Source organism: Myotis daubentonii, chromosome 11, assembly GCF_963259705.1.
Source record: "Myotis daubentonii chromosome 11, mMyoDau2.1, whole genome shotgun sequence".
Lineage (NCBI taxonomy): Eukaryota > Metazoa > Chordata > Mammalia > Chiroptera > Vespertilionidae > Myotis > Myotis daubentonii.
The window spans coordinates 33628425-33644539 of NC_081850.1; the positions used below are offsets into that span (position 1 = coordinate 33628425).

At 40.2% G+C, this 16115-nt stretch overlaps 1 protein-coding gene across 2 annotated transcripts in view; it reads left to right on the forward strand.

Moving 5' to 3' along the window:
- Positions 1-3263: 3263 nt before the first annotated feature.
- GLIS3 (GLIS family zinc finger 3) overlaps positions 3264-16115 on the forward strand; it is a 452058-nt gene continuing 439206 nt past the window's right edge. The window contains exon 1 of one of the 2 annotated variants that reach the window (XM_059656776.1): positions 3264-3552. The gene's annotated coding sequence lies outside the window, so the exon portion shown is untranslated. The remainder of the gene's footprint in view (positions 3553-16115) is intronic. The other variant, XM_059656775.1, reaches the window with a different exon arrangement.

The window sequence follows — 16115 nt, forward strand, 5'->3', positions numbered from 1 at the left end:
ATTCCTCTACTTGGAATGGTCTTTGTTTATCAGTTTCCTACCCATTGTTTGAAGTCCAGCTCAAACAGCTGAACTATTCCCTGTACTGTTGTAGAAAAGTATTCCCGCCTCTTCCGCACTTGGTGGTACTCACCTGACATTAATCATAAGATGCCTTGTACTTTATATAGGTTTAGTGTACTTTCTATACATTTAAAGAGCAGGCAGTTATTTTGTAGGACACCAATGTTGAAAGAACTTGGGGTTTCTAGACTGGCAAATCTAGCTCTACGTTTCACTCCTTTTAACTGTTTATTGAGCTCCAGCTTTCTTGCTTAAAAATAGGAGACTACCAGTGGCCATCGCATAAGATTGCTTTGAGGAATAGATGAGATAATGTCTGCAAAAAGCCACCATTTCTTGAGTGTTTACTATATCCCAGGAATCGGGCAAAATACTTTATGTAACATCCTTCCATGCAAAGTGCCCACAAGTGTTAATTCCTTAACCCCTAATCCTGTGACAGAATAAGTACTCACTGAATGTTTCTCAAATGAATGAGAACTGGACTCAAGCTGGCAGCAGGGCCCTGTCTATGGAACCAGCCTATCTGACTCAGTAGTTGAGATACATACAACTGAAGGCTCCAGAGTGGGAAGATTGTGTGTGTGTGTGTGTGTGTGTGTGTGTGTGTCTGGTTGTGTATGATTCCTAAGCACGATAGAGAGCTCATGGGGAAGGGAGAATGTCTTTGCTGAATTACACCATTTCCTTTCCCACCATCTCTCATTATTCCCCCCTCCCCAAGTCCATGTTAAAGGATTCAGTCCAGAAGAGGTGCAGATCTTATTCTGAGTCACTCCAGGGTTGTATTGGAAGCACTGCATTTTTACTGTATCCCATGGAATGTAAGGACATTGCATATCTACATTCCTGGCCAAAAAAAAAAAAAAAAAAAAAAAAAGTCAACCACAGCACTGTACCTATTTAGTGGTAAATGTCTTAGGAATGTTAGAGGCTCATGAAAATTCCACCTCAGTAAAAAAATGACATTTCCACCTTTAGGCTCTTATAAGTGAAGATAATTTTGGGGATCTCCAGGTTGATGACTAATAACTTTTCCAGTGTTTTATTTCCATGAACCATTGATTAAGGTAGGGAGTAGCACTATATTTTTCTCTTCCAGCTAAGCTCTTCTGACCAAGTTGAAAGTTTTAGAAGCTTCTGCAAGCCACTAGGATATCATTTCAGGCATCAACATCATTGTATTTGAAATGAAATTTCAAGGACATTGGAAAGATTTTTCGCAGTCTCCACCCAGCCTTGTCTTATTCCTGGGGAGCAGTTCATACAGCACGAGAATCTGGATGAAGAGAATTTCCCATAATGCACTGAAGGGTCAGTGTTCCCATCTTGCTCTGCTCCTGAAGGCTGGAGTTAATGAGGAAGAGTTTTTATTTGAATGTCATGCATGTTGCAATAACTAGCCACAATGGAATAATCATGGCCATTTCCAGTACTTCGTTTCTTTGTTTTTGTGATTTTGCTGCATGCTTCATTTTATTAGTATTTTCTTTTCTTGTGTGTGGTTGAATTCATTGATTGCCATCTTGGGCTTGGATACTTGCATTTAAAAGGAGATGAAAAAGAGAGGGAGAAACTGGAAAATTGACAGAATGATGTATCCTAAGCACTTTTTAATTTATTTCCCTCCCTCTTCTTCTGCCGACAGATATTCTGGTGAGTTTGTCTTTAGGAAAGGGGAAAAAAACACACCTTCCCTAAAGGGAGTCTTGAAAAGTAGGTCATAATAAGACATAAGAAGTTCTGTGAAATTGGCCCTTTGGGTCAATATCATGGATGCAGACAAAATTTAATAATATTCTTTCTGAAATAAGATAAAATGGTCAGTCTTTTTGGTTTGCTTTTCTGGGGTGGGTCACATGTGTACTTGAGGGCTTCTACATTGATCATAGCATCTACTACCCAAATGCTAATTTATATTTGAGCACCCTAGAATAGAATATAAAGACTGGTGAAATTCGAAGTGTCTTGAGATATCTTTATTCATTTCATTCATGAGAGTGAGTAATTCTCTCACTGCAGAAAGGCCTAACAAGGATACTTGTTTTATATACATTGTGCTTTATATGTATACTTTACATATATTGATTCCCAACATGGAAGTCTGTGCATCTGTGGCAGTGCATGTGGGGGACCACTAACAGTTGACCACCCTCTTCAGGGCTCTGGTTAAATCAAGTAGAAGGGCTGGGGTCACAGCTTAAGTGGGGGCATGATGAAGCTGAGGATGTTGAATTCTTAAGGAGAAAGTACTGCTAATAGATGCAACATATGCAGGGAATGTGCCTCCAATCCTAGCAGCCTGTTTAGAATTTTACAGCCTTGTAACACTTCCATTACCTTCCTCTCTCCTCTGCCTATGCCTTATTTTAGTAATATGCCAAAAGCATCCTGTGTGCTTCACCTATCCATTTCCGTTTATGTGCATCCAATCCTGTATATTAGAAAGACACTTTTGCCATTTTTCACTTATTAATTTTTACTCTTTCCGTTTAATTTCTGTTTGTTTGTTTTTTCTCTTGTTCTTTGGGACTTGACATCAAATACAATATGAATGTTCACGCTTTTTCATGTTAAAGAAAAAAGCCAGTTCATCAAATAAGGCCCAAGAAGAAGGCAAAGTGTCTCCCTGCTCTTGCTACCCTGTTCTGGAGTTCTGGACTCTTTGGTGCAAGGCTAGGAGTGAGTGTGTTAAATGCGCTGAGAGGGAGACACAAGCTCAGCCTTCGAATTGGCCAGCCTGGTGACCAGCGAGCCCGCCCCCACCTCTAACCCCTCCCCCTTCGGCTCACACTCAGGAAGCAGCTGGCTGCAGGCCGGCCCTCGCAGCCGCACTAACATCCACACGCCTCCCAGGGCCGCCTCCCTCCCTTCCTCCCCCTTCCCCTATCCCAGTGGCCGCGTCCACACTGCGCCGCTCCGGCAGCCCAGAGCGCGGCGCGCACGGGCACCAGCGCTGCCCCTCCCCGCGCTGACCGTAGCCGTAGCCGTCCAGGCTCGCACCAGCACTTCCCCGATGGAACCCGACGAAACCAATTAGCCAGTATCCCAGGCCGGCCCCAGACGCATCCCCCGGCCCAGGGCGAGGATGAGCTGGACAGGCGAGACACAAAGTCGAAACTCAACTTTGTAAAAACACTGTTTGCGTGTGTGTGTGGGTGGGTGTGTAGCGGGGGGGGGGGGGCGGAATGAGCTGATGCCGAGGGTCCAGCCACCCCCTTCTCCCTCCTCGCCTCCCCCTTCCCCCCCGCGGCTGCTGCCCTCGCACACGCGCGCGCACACAGGGCACTTGGGCCGGGTTTCCGCGCTCCGTCCCCAGGCTGGGATGGGAGTTTTCATTTCAGAAGGAGGCAGAACCCACGGAGCGTGCTGAAGGGCTGGAGCCCCAAGTTTCTCCTCGCCAGCGCTGGCCGTCCGCTGTCACTCGCGCAGGCTGGCCCGGGGAAGGGACCCGCACACCGGCTTTGTTTTGGAAATCCCGGTTACCTGGTAAGTGGATGCCATAGGAACTTTGCTCGCTGGCGACAGAGGGGATGAAACCGGCGCTTGAGAGTGTGGGGGAGTTAACGCTGGGAGACACAAACTAAGGATTAGAAATAGTTTTCCAGGCTGAACTGGTGTTGTTTGCGCGGTTTTAAAGATACGCGCATCCCCACCCCCCAGATTCTCTAATTAAGAGATCTGTTTACTCAGATAGCGACCCTCAAGACAGAATCAAGCTGTGTTCTTGTCAGTTGCCCAAGAGCGTCCAGTGTAGAGAACGGAAGGAAAGGAAATCAACAAGGCTTTAAAGTTTCTCTAATTAGGGAGTTTTTATTTTTATTTTTTGTGTTTCTTTTTTTCAACTACAGGGGCCAGAGGGCTCCATAATCAGGGAAAGTTACAGTACAGGGCGCGTAGGCATGGTTGTGCATGCCACTCATGAGTCTTCACTGAAGGGAAACTTTAGAAAAGTGGGAATTGATGGGGTGACCTGAGGTCTCTCGTGAACACGGGGCTGTAGCTGTCTCTGCCAGTTCCACGTGTTTGTGGAGCTTCAAGAAGGTTGTTTTCCACGCTTGTGCCTTTGCTCATGTCGAAGTCCCCATTGCTCCAACAGGTCCTGGGATTGGGGGTACCCTAACTCATGGCGGGGACCCTCTGGTGACCCATATCCTCCTGGTCATAACTATAACCTCCCACGCTGCAAAATGCGCAGACACATGCAGACGCGCACACTCCCTACCCGGGGTTCATCACCTCCCGTTTACATTTTTATGGGGCCCGACAAAATGTCAGCACTGTTTGGAAAATGTCTCAGTTTCAGGACTTTGTCCCGCGTATGGCTCCAGCCCCTATAAATGACCCTGTGTGTATTTTGAAGTCGACTGAGAGCTGCGCTCTGGAAAGCGTGAGTGAGCAGCCGGCTCCCTCCTAGACACACACCTTGCCCGGAGCGACACTTCCAAGTTACTCACTGGAGCTGACAAGTCACCTCAGGGATGAGGAAGTCACCCAAGTGTCTGGAAAACTTGGCCCTGACAGATTGGTCATCCTATGGATGATTCAATTAGGTACCTGGAGGGAGAAACTTTGGGAAAGGTTGTTTCTGGCTTCACGGGTCGCGCCCTCGACTTGTTGGGGGTATTTGGGAGGCAAGAAGTGAAAGGACACCTGAGGGTGAGGACACTGGCCCTGCGGGGCCGTGCGCTCCCGGAGTCGCGAGCGGAACGTGGTTCCCTCTGGATTCCGGCTCAGGCTGGGCGGTCTTCGGTCCGGGTAGCCAGGGCTTCCCAGCGGTGGGCCAGCGTTGGCGCTCTTTCGGCCTGACTTACTCAGGGCTGGGTTGCACAACAGGAAGCCCGCACCAGTTTGTTTTGTCTTGCTGAGCTCGCTAGCGCTAGCGGACGGGGTTGAAGGTTTGGGGCCCAAGCGGTTTGGCACTGACCAGTCGCTAGGCGCCCGGGGCCGGGCTGTGTTGCCTCGGCTCCCAGGCACGCCCCTTGCTCCATACCAGAGAGACTAGGGGGCCCTGGCCTCGGACCCCCGCGGGCAAAGCTACGGGAGTCAGGAACAGATGAGGGCTGCTCTCCTCCTTCCCTGCCATACGCACCTCTCCCTCGCCTGGCGTGTTCCCAGTACCTCTCTGGATCTCTCCACCTCTCCTGGAAGAGAGGCACCCTGCACCTCTGCTCTGTATTCTTGTTCCCTTCTCCCGCCCCGCCCCCTCTCCAGGCTTCCCAGACCCTCATCCCTGGAGCATCTAAAGTTTAGATTTAGGTTTAGATTCTAAACCCTGGGGCAGGGGGTGGAGATGTGGAGGATACTTCTGGAATAGCGGGGTTCAGGGTCTGTAGGTACTGGACTCTGCAATTGCAGCCCCTTTTATAGAGAGGTGGGCTTTGAAACCTCTCCCCACCTACTTGCAGGACATCAGCAGCTCCCGGAATTTGGGCCCATGGGCCTTGGAGTTTGTGAGGAGAGGGATGGTCTGCAGCTCCCCCCAGTGGGCCAGCCCTTTGTAGGTTATGGGAACTGGAAATTTCAAGTACTGTATAGTCTGTTCAAGCCAAATGGGACCTTTCTCAGAGATCATCCGCGGATGAGGAAACGGATCCAGAGGGTTTTAGGGTTTTGCAGAAGGCCTCACAGCCCGTTGTCAGACACAGGACAAACACTCAAGTTTCCCAGTCTCAGTTCAGAGAGCATTTTATTGGCCTGAAGGTGAACTCAAGACAAATGCAGTCTCCTGTCCCCTCTGAAAGCCTTGATGAGTCATGATTTCTGCCTTGGGAGTTAGCCAGATGTCTGTTTCCCCTTCTCTGAGTTCCCAACTAGACCTCCATTTTTACACTAAACTGGTAAACTTTTTTGGGGGGATATAAAATGGACTGTGTTACTTTAAATATCCATATTCCTTCTCTTTTCTTCTCCAAGTTTGCTTCCAGAGGTGCTGTTTGAAACAGGTGCAGCCTGCAAAGGTTTGCAGAAAAAGGCTGCAATGAAGGTTGTTAGGGGAAAGTTTAAAGCTATTTAGAGACAGGAGTCTGTGAAATTATGTTATTTTGGCAATTGGGAACATGCTGAAGTTTAAGGATCACCTTTAAGTGCATTACAGTTGTTACATGTTTTCACTAATTGTTTTTGCTGCTAGACTAGCCCTAACACTATATACCCTTGAAAGGAAGAGTGGGGGCCATTTCTTTTCCAGTTACTTTCAAAATGCCTTTCATTATTGATAGTTGAATTCTTTTCCTTTGTTGGTCAGAGGACTCAGCAATCCTTGAGGATGAGTAGTGAAATCTAATTGCTGCTATAACGGTCTCTCTCCTTGGTTCACATTGGCCCAATTTTGAGGGAGCATCTTTCCTTTGACCGCTGATTAAATTCAAGTTTCATAATAGTAACCTGTTTGTCAGTGATTCAATACCTGGGGTCAGTTAGTTTCCTCAGAAGGAATGATTATTATTCCAAATAGGAAAAGCAACTTTTTTTGATGGACTCCAGGGTCCACCTCAACTAGTGGATAAAATTCCTGTTGGGCCAAAATAGCCAGGGTGGGGAGGTTAAACAGTAGCAAATAAATGTTTTGTACTAGCCCGCCTTCATTTATATGACAGCAAGTGGCCTTTCCATTGTTGTAGAAGAGAGCTCAGTGTTCTTAGTCTTTTTTTCTCTGAGTGCTCTTTCCCGCTAGTAAATTAAATCTGAGGACATTCTTTCCACTGTTGTCTCTATCATATTGTAGTTATTGATCTCTGGAGTTGGAATGTTAATTTGTAATTCTTTCATAATATGGAAGAAGGAGACAATTCAGAGTGGCATCCCAGGCACATTCTCTTCCCTGTAAAAGTCATTTTCTGTAGAGGATATTCTAAAGAAGGTGGAAATACAGGACTTAACTCTAACTTCTGACATAAGTGTGGTTGGCTGATAGAATCCACCAGGATTGAAAATAAATTTAAAAAATAAATGAAGGGCACATAAGAAATCTGTGCAATAAAAACATGCTGTCTGACTCATTCCAGGAGGTTGAGACATATAACAAAATCTTTAAAATGACACTAAAAAGAACTTTGGTTAAAAGATGCTCAAGATCCAAGTTTTCCATTTACTTCAGACAGAACTGACACAAAACCCATTTTTTTTATTGAAATAAAGTAAAATAATGATACAGAAAAGTGAGTATATCTTAAGCTTGATGAATTTTCACAACCTGAACACAACTAAATAACTAGCACACAGATCAAGAAATAGAACATTACCAACATCCAGAAATGTTTTTATTAGTTCCTTTCAGCCACTATGTTTTCCCCAGAGTAACCACTGCCTTGACTTCAAACAGATATATTAATTTTTACCTGTTTTGATAATACTGTATGTAAACAGAATAATTCAGCATGCACCCCTGGGTCTGGCTTCTTTCTCTGACATAAACTTTTAGTAGGTCAGGAAATTGGGACAATAATGAGACAGAAGCCCTATATTCTAACCCGTGATGGTCTGATTAGGGGGACTGAACAATCTATGTACATATAACATGAGTGAAACGTGTAGTGTGAAGTCAGCTGAGGGTGAGCAAGGAGAATGCTGAGGAACAGCTTCCACCATGACAACCCAAAATGCTTTTGGCAGTCCCTCTGTTAGGACCGACAGCCCCCACAGCAAAAGAAGTGCCTGGTCTCAGGCTTTTAGCTAGGATTTTTCATTGTTCATGAGTATGCCAAGCAAGAGTAATGTGCCTGCTCAGAAGAGTGGAACAGAGTTTTTATGCAGCTCTTTCCTAATAGAGAAAAGAATAGGTTAGGAGGAATAGACTAGGAAATATGCAACTGTAGTTAAACTGATTCAACAGGACACACAGTGTAGGATTCATGATTGTGTGGTCACAACTTACTTATACTGTATTTATTCAGGCAACAAATGGTAAATATAGGATACAAAAATATAAATATATAGTTACACATTTTATCTATACAATCTTTTCAGAATAGTTTAAAATATAAATGTGAAAATATAAATGTATGAAAAATCTATATGTAACATGTAGTGTGAAAAATATAAATAGGTAAGCCTAATATGAGACTATGTATATATAATGGCTGGGGAATGTTGAAAGGTAAATTATACATAGCACCAAAGCTTAATGAATTTAGAATTTAGACAGGAAGATAAAACACAGACAAATGAGGCTATGTAGAAAGTTAAGAATATTAAGAGAGGTATGTAAAGTAAAACAGTTAGCATTTATTGGGTCCTTCTATGTACCAGGCACTGTGCTAAGCAACTAACATGCATTATCTCATTTAATATTATATAATGCTATGAATTAGGTATGATAGTGTAATTCTCACCATTTTACAGATCAGAGACATATAAATTAAGAGAGGATTGGGTAAGGTATAAGGTGAGCATTTGGGGTGGGCGTGGAGGCTAAGTGGGATCTGGATTTGGGGAAAAAGAGGGCAAAAAGAGAGGAGGAGAAAGAACACTTAGGTGGGACTCTGAGGCAGTTTGATAGGATGAACAGAAATAAGGATCCAACCATGTTTCACTTTGGGAACAAAATCAGGGAATTTGTCTGTAAACTGGAATTGAGAAGGCTCTAAGTACTTGAGAGCAGACTTGAAGAAAGCTGGTGGGCCATTTTTGTCTGATGTTATCTTTTCAAGGCCAAGGACAGGAACAACTACACATTCCTTCAGGTGCACCTCCAGTCTTGCCCACCTGGAGATGGATGGATAGGGTTACAGCACCAGGTCAGACCCTGTCCCAGGCTTCTTGATACAGTGATTAGACTTTCTGAATATCAGTTATTCTTGAGATTCTGAGCCAGACCTGTGAAGTTTCATTTCTAGGCCTGCTGAACACTGTACACAAAAAACTAACCAGATGCCAGGGCTGTGTATAAATTCTTGTTATTCTTGTGTGTGAAGAAATGGATTAATGTTTTCCCAACCTTTTCAGCATGACCAATAGATTCCACTTCTGTCTGTAACTTGACTGAGTCATTCATTTAGGTTTTTTTTTTTTTTAATAAATATGTTGTCATGTTGGTTAAGGGCCTAGTCATTGTTGTGGACATTCATATTTCTTCAGTGATGTCACTTAACATTATTTAACTTGTATAAAACTTCTGTCTACCAACAGCTAAAAATAGTTACATTGGTCACCAATTACACTGAAGGAAAGAAATCACTCAGTTACACATATGATATGGATACTTTATTATACTTGGATATTTGGTTTAATGAATGATAAATTCAATTTATTTTTAGAATCTTTCATAGGTAACTCTTTATTACCTTTTTGAGAGGACTATACTTTTTAGCTTTGCAAATAGCTATTCACATGGGCTGAGTACACTAAATGACACACTAAATGACAAAGAATGTGCTTTTCATTTGCCATATTTTGCTACCTATTTATCTCCTTGTGTGAGGATTTTTGTTTTTAAGAAAAATCCTCAGCCAGTTACTTTTCTTTTATATTTCTGAAGAAGTTTTGTGTCTCAAACCATGGCCATGTGGTATTCACTCTTTGCAATTCAGGTAATTAATTCAGCAGTGACATCATAGGGAATGTGTTCGTTTTTCCATTTCAAATTCCTCTTCATAGTATCTGATGGTTAAGTCATAATAAGAACACATTTTAAAAACTCAAAGGCAGTTATGTGTTAATTTAAACTTCTCCCCCGTTAGCATTGTAAGAATGAAGTTTTATTCCAGGGAAGAGTCATCTGTCCTCTGCGAAGGGGAAGATCTAAAATTGTCAGTCATTTTGATCCTGATTCTGTTATTTGGTTAAGTGATATTTATAGAGCACAATTCATCAATTGATGTATAATATGTAAGAGACAAAGTGAAAGATAACAGTGGTAGGAGTGCAGCCTTGTATTATTTAGTCCTTATTTTCCAGAAAGCTAAAAATGTTGAACATTTAGATCTCTTCTTCATTACAGCTATGTTTTGGTAGTTGTTTTAGTTTGGCAGTTCAACTCTGTCTATATCAGCAGCTGTTCTTGATAGGTACCTGGGCAGGCACATAGTCCAAATGCTTGTATAACTGGCTTTAATGCTTTTTTTTTTTTTTTACTGTAATTCGCAGTATGCAGCCATGTGTACCCATCAATAATAGAAACAAAACGATACTTAATCATTAATACATTTAGTGCACATTGATAGCTAATATTTTATTCCAGTCTGTTGTAAAACTTCTTTCACTATTGAATAATTCATTCCGGGGTACACCAATAGATTGAAACTATTTTGAAAACACTAGAGAGAATATTTTGTTAAACATAGATCTAGGAACTTATGGCCCATATTCAACCTTGGCCAGTGCATTCATTAGTTGATTCTTATATGTGATCTGACCAGGGATCGAACCCACAACCTTGGTGTATTGGGACTGCACTCCAACCAGCTGTGCTACATGGTCAGGACCTATCTGTGTTTGTCTTAAAAATATTTTTGGTTCCAAGTAATTTTCTTTATGTGTGATTTCTTAAAGCTGACCAAGGAAATCCCTCTCTCCCTTGCTATTTTCGGTAGGGCCACAGTTTTCTAGAACTTTCTGTACTCATTGATGAGTTAATGACTGAGGTAAAGTAAATGAAATATTTGTAGGTAATTACTACTAAAAGTAGTAACATTGAGTAAGCTTGTGGGATAAAAGAGTTGTATAGATGCATTGAACTGTGGAAAGTGGATTGTAAGAGAGTTTACTGAACTTTTAATATTGCCCTAAAGCAGTATTAACCTGAAGGTTTGGAATTTCTTCTAGAATTCCAAAATTACTATAGAATTGTGTATAAGGTTCTCAGTGCCACTTCTGATTTTTAAGTTAGAGAATTAATTCCTGCATTGCATTTGGTCATCCCTTTTTTTCTACTCTCTTCCTTTTCTCTTCCTCTCCCCCCTCTCCCATTCTTTCTGTCCCTCTTTTCCCTTCTGTTCTTCCTTACCTCTATGTCCTGTCCTTATTTACTGCCTGTATTTTGAATATCATGGCCACTGATTTAAATTTAAAAGGGCACTGCCAGATATTTTACTCTATAAATATAGGGAATATTGTTTTCATTTTTGAGAAAATTCTATGAAATATAAAATTGTTTTAAAAGTTAAGATGTATGTATCCCTAAGTAGATAGCTAAGGGTTTGGAATCCACAGATAAAACAAAGTCAGGGATTCTATTAGATGGGATCCATAATGTTCATTATATTATCTTTTCAAGTGGTCTTTGGAAGAATGGTCTTGAATCTCTGAAGGGAACACTATAATTTTTCTTTATATTTTTTAATTGGTATAACTAAGAGCTAAGCCTGCTTTAGAAAACGTACTTTCTCTTTTTTTATTTCATCATATTAGTGATTATGTTGTTTGAGTAACATCTGTACATCTTATTATTCAAAATAAATATGTTAATAACCTTAGAATTACCAACATTAGACCATGGGAATGTCCAAATATCTATGGTCTATATGTACTAGTTATCAGGTATAACCTCCCTAAATTTTTGCTCAATAATGTGGAATTATCCCAGTGATGTGGAATTATCCCAGCCCTGTTTCTGTGTAACTTCTGTTCTAAAGTCTGTGAATCTGTCAGTTTCACTGAATAAAGTTATGAAACCACAGAAATGATCAACTATACTTTGTTGTGGGTTAATCATAATATAGTACCCTCTCTTTCAATATTGAGAAAAGATATTGTACCTATCCAATGCATTTCCTCTATAATATCCTCCAGCTTCACAGGCTCATGTTTGCACTTTCCTCTTGTTAAAATTGCAGACAAGAATAATTTTGATTTATTGGTGACATCTAATATAGCTGTGTTTATATTGTTGCCAATAAAATGACTAACACGATTGGCTTTTGTTTATACAATCTTTTCTGAGGAGTCAGTCACCTGTGTTAGGACAAGGTACATTCTGCTTATTAAAATGAACTCCTGGGATCTAAGAACATTCAGCTCTATCTGTCCTTGATTGAATTGCAAAATGTGCTTCACACGGCAGCCGTGCATGAGAATAACTTATATTATCTATCAATAGGCTTTTCATTTCTATATTCTTCTGGCTACAAAAGCTGTAACTAGAGAAGCCCATGGGAATAGCATGGGCCTATTAATGATCAAGGCAGTGATGTTGAAAAGGCAATGTTAATGAAATTATACAATCATTAACCCAAAGGGGGAAAAATAAAAAGAATCAATAAAAACTCTACTTTAGATGACTTAGACATATGTATAAGAAACCAGCGCAGGAGCAGTTTGTGTGCTTACCAGTATTTTGTGCCTCAATATCACGTTTTCCAGGCAGGGTAAGAAATGCTTGTAGCATAAGGAATGGAAAATATAACAAAGGCTAAATGTAGCCTAAGGAAATGAAATGATGTATGAAAATTAATAATTAACTGGCTCATCAGATGAATTATGAGTCTAGATGAGTTTATTAATGATATTTACTAAGAAAGGGCTTTTGGCTGTAAATAGGCAGTATAGAGCTCATGTTTTGAGAATTTTCTTGAATGGATGAGTTAACATTGCTTTTTGTTTGTTTAATCTTTTAATCCATGAGAAAGTGCCTAAGCCCTGGTTTTAGAAGATAGAGAAATGATTTTTGTGATTTGATTCAAGTCAGAAGTTTCCCAGAAAACTAGAGAAATTATTAAATGGTTTTGTGTCTTATTTTCCTTAGAAGCAAAGTACTTCTTTTCTCTGACTTGACTTACAGTAGTGTTTTTGAGTTTGACAGTGGTCAAAAGTGAAGATCTATTAACTCATGTTGACTCCTGTAGCTGAATGAATGTTTTTATTGTTTGAACCAATGGATGTATCAATATATCTGATTTTCAGTACATTAATTTTGCTTTTTTCTTATTTTTTTTTCTGTTGATACCTTGGGGTTGTGTAGTTGAAGGGAGGCCAGAAGAAAAGTAATGTTGGAGAACTTGTTAAGTTTTTAAATAGAAAGGTACTCTTTCAATGGAATCTTCCTACCAGTTAGGTTTTGATACTTACTAGTTGGCAAAATGTAGGAAAATTTAATCCTAATATCCATCTTTTTATGGTAAGTGTTGTCTTTCAGCACATTGATGGCATGAGAGCCTCCTATCAACTCTTACTTTGATGGAGCGGGTAGGTACTATTTTTGCTTCCATGTCTCCCAATTTAAGTGCCATGATAAAATCTACATATTTATTTCTGATCATAATAAATGGGTATTTTTTTTATAATCTTCCTTATCTTAATTATCTGGGAGAACAGTATTTCTAGAGACTATAATGATTATCATCAACTTCCTCATTTTTATGGATGAAAACTATAAGTCCAGGGAAGTCATAAATGATTTGCCAGTAGTAGAACTCAGGTGACCTGACTTCTGGTTGAATGCTCTTTTCACTTTGAGTCAATGAGGATGTGTCTTTCTTAAAAGTTAGAAGTTTATTCCTTTTTTTTGTTACCAAGTGGACTTAGAATTGTACATGATCATATGGCCTAGCTAAAAAGTATATAAAATATTAGAATATGAATAGACAAAATTGATTTTTAAATTTAATGCTTGACAAATCAGTTGGTATGATTAATGTGAAAACAATAGGCATATTTTCACATACAATTTATTTTATTTTTGTCTTGAGACTCTTTTTTTCAGGTCACATGCCATTGACTTCTTGGTTGTCCTTTATGGTATTAATCACATTACTTTTAGGCTGTTACTTTTTTAGTTACAAAATTTAAGTAGTTTTGTTGTTTTTACTTTCAACCTAAAGCGATTTAAAACAGGAGTATAGTATATAAAAGAATAAAATAAATATCCAATCTGACAGGCAGGAATGAGTGTCTGATAATTAAGTTTTCGGTGTTTTAATTATTCTTACTTTTCACAAACTTAACCTTATTAATGATCAAGTCTAATGCCAAGTACCTACTTACGTGTTTTATCCATATTTTTTGATGATAATTTCTGCTTGTTGTGATCTTGCTGCCAAAAATTACTCCCTTATTTTTAAAAACTTGGAAATGGGCATAGTCTGCAAATCTTCAGACATTGGTCACTTGGACCATAGCCTTAGTGACTCATATTTCCAGTCATGTTGTATAATTCATCATTTTTAACAAGTTGCCAATACAATGTATTTATCTTGCCTTTTGTGTGTGTATGTGTGTGTGTGTGTGTGTGTGTGTGTGTGAATAAGTGCTTTCTTATGCAGGATTCAGAGTGCTCAGAAAATAGTTTTTATCAATGAGTGGAGAATAGATGGCTACTATAGCCTGGCAAAGCATAGAGAAATGAAATGATTCTTGTTCACAATCAACCAATAAATCAATAGAGCAGCTGGTAATACATTTGAATTTTTATAAATAGATATAGCAAAAAAGGCATTGGAATTTTTCCAATGTAAAAAAAAAAAATCTTACAACTGGCCTGATACCAGGGTTCATTTCTTATTATTCATAATGAACTTAAATGATACAGGTTTGGATAAGCCTGGACATATTTGTTCATTCTCGAAAACTGTAGTGAAGGGAAGGGCAGGAACAAGACCTAGAAGTGTCTCTGAGGACTACATGGCATGGAAGTATTAAATGTGACAGACTGATAGAATTCTTTGTTCTTCATTCTTCTTCTAAGGATACTTTTCCCATTGCTTTTTAGAGAGAGTTGCGTGGGGTGGGGGAAGAGAAACATTGATGTAAGAGAGACACATCAATTGATTGCCTCCTGCACCTGCCCAGACCAGGGCTGGGGATTGAACCTGCAACCCAGGTACATGCCCTTGACCAGGAATTGAACTACATGGACCAAGGCTAGAATTGTTAATAAAATAGAGAATTAGCAGAGATGAGGGGAACCTTTCCAATTTTATATTGTTAGTAATTTTTGAAGTTCTTTAACATATGGACACACATAGTCAACTTTGCAGAAGGCACAGTGAGTGCTTGACTTGAAAATGAAATATTTTTGATTTTCTAAAATGATAAAAGAAAAAAATTTTTTCATGAAAAGTTTGCCTTTCTTGATATTCTGTCTTTGATGATTGGTGGGGCCATTCATTTGGGAGTTGAGTTGGAAATATTTGTCTATGACATTGAGTGGGTCCTTCAGAAAGAGTAGAAATCATTCAGTTGGGGATATTTGGCCACTATTCCTTATACTCCGTCCATATTTCCTCTGTTTGTTCAACGGTGGCTTTTTTCCAAGACTGTCATGTCTATGTAAAAGAAAACAGACTGCATTCATTAGGAGTGGTGGTACTTAGTCACCTCATTGATTGTACGTACATTTTGGGGAGCCATTGATCAAGGAAGAAGGGCTTTTCCTAACAATATAACCAGGGAATACTGACATTATTGCATACAGATGGATGATGATGTTCTGTGATCATGTCAGTACTTTTGGTTCTCCTCTGGTACTTGAGAAAGGGGGTAGTGGGATTGCAGATGGAAGCTTTATGGAACTATGGTTGATTTACCATGTTTGGTGCACGATGAACATATCTTTTAAAGGGCTGTTCTTTCCTTACACTTTCTATAAAGCATATTTCACAGCCTTTTCCTTTTCTAGGACATTAATGGAAGGTGAGAGTATTGTCCTATTTCCATTTCTATAACTCAGGATCAATATGGAACCAAAATTCTAATGCTGCTCTGAATATTGGGTATGTGGATGTATGAGGCCTTTGTGAGAGTCCCAGACCCATATTTTTATCTTTTGTGAATCTAGGGACTATGAAATACTTGCTCTATGAGTGAAAATCAGAGGTGGTTTAATGTCCTCATAATCTCATTTAGAGGCCAGATCTGCCATTAGTTTGTTTACTGGAGTCACTGAAGCAATGCTCTTACAGCTCATGAAGGTGATGCCTTTTGGGTTTTCCAAGACTCACTGTTGCAGAAGTGAACTAGTACAGACAGATCCTCTAGGGAGCAAAATAAGTTTCATTTTGCAAGCTGGCACCAGTAGGTTGGTTGTAGTTGCCAAGAGCACTATATTGAGAAGGGCTCAATGGCAAACAAAACAATGCAGTGATCCATAATCCATGCCTACCGTGAATGCAGGAGGG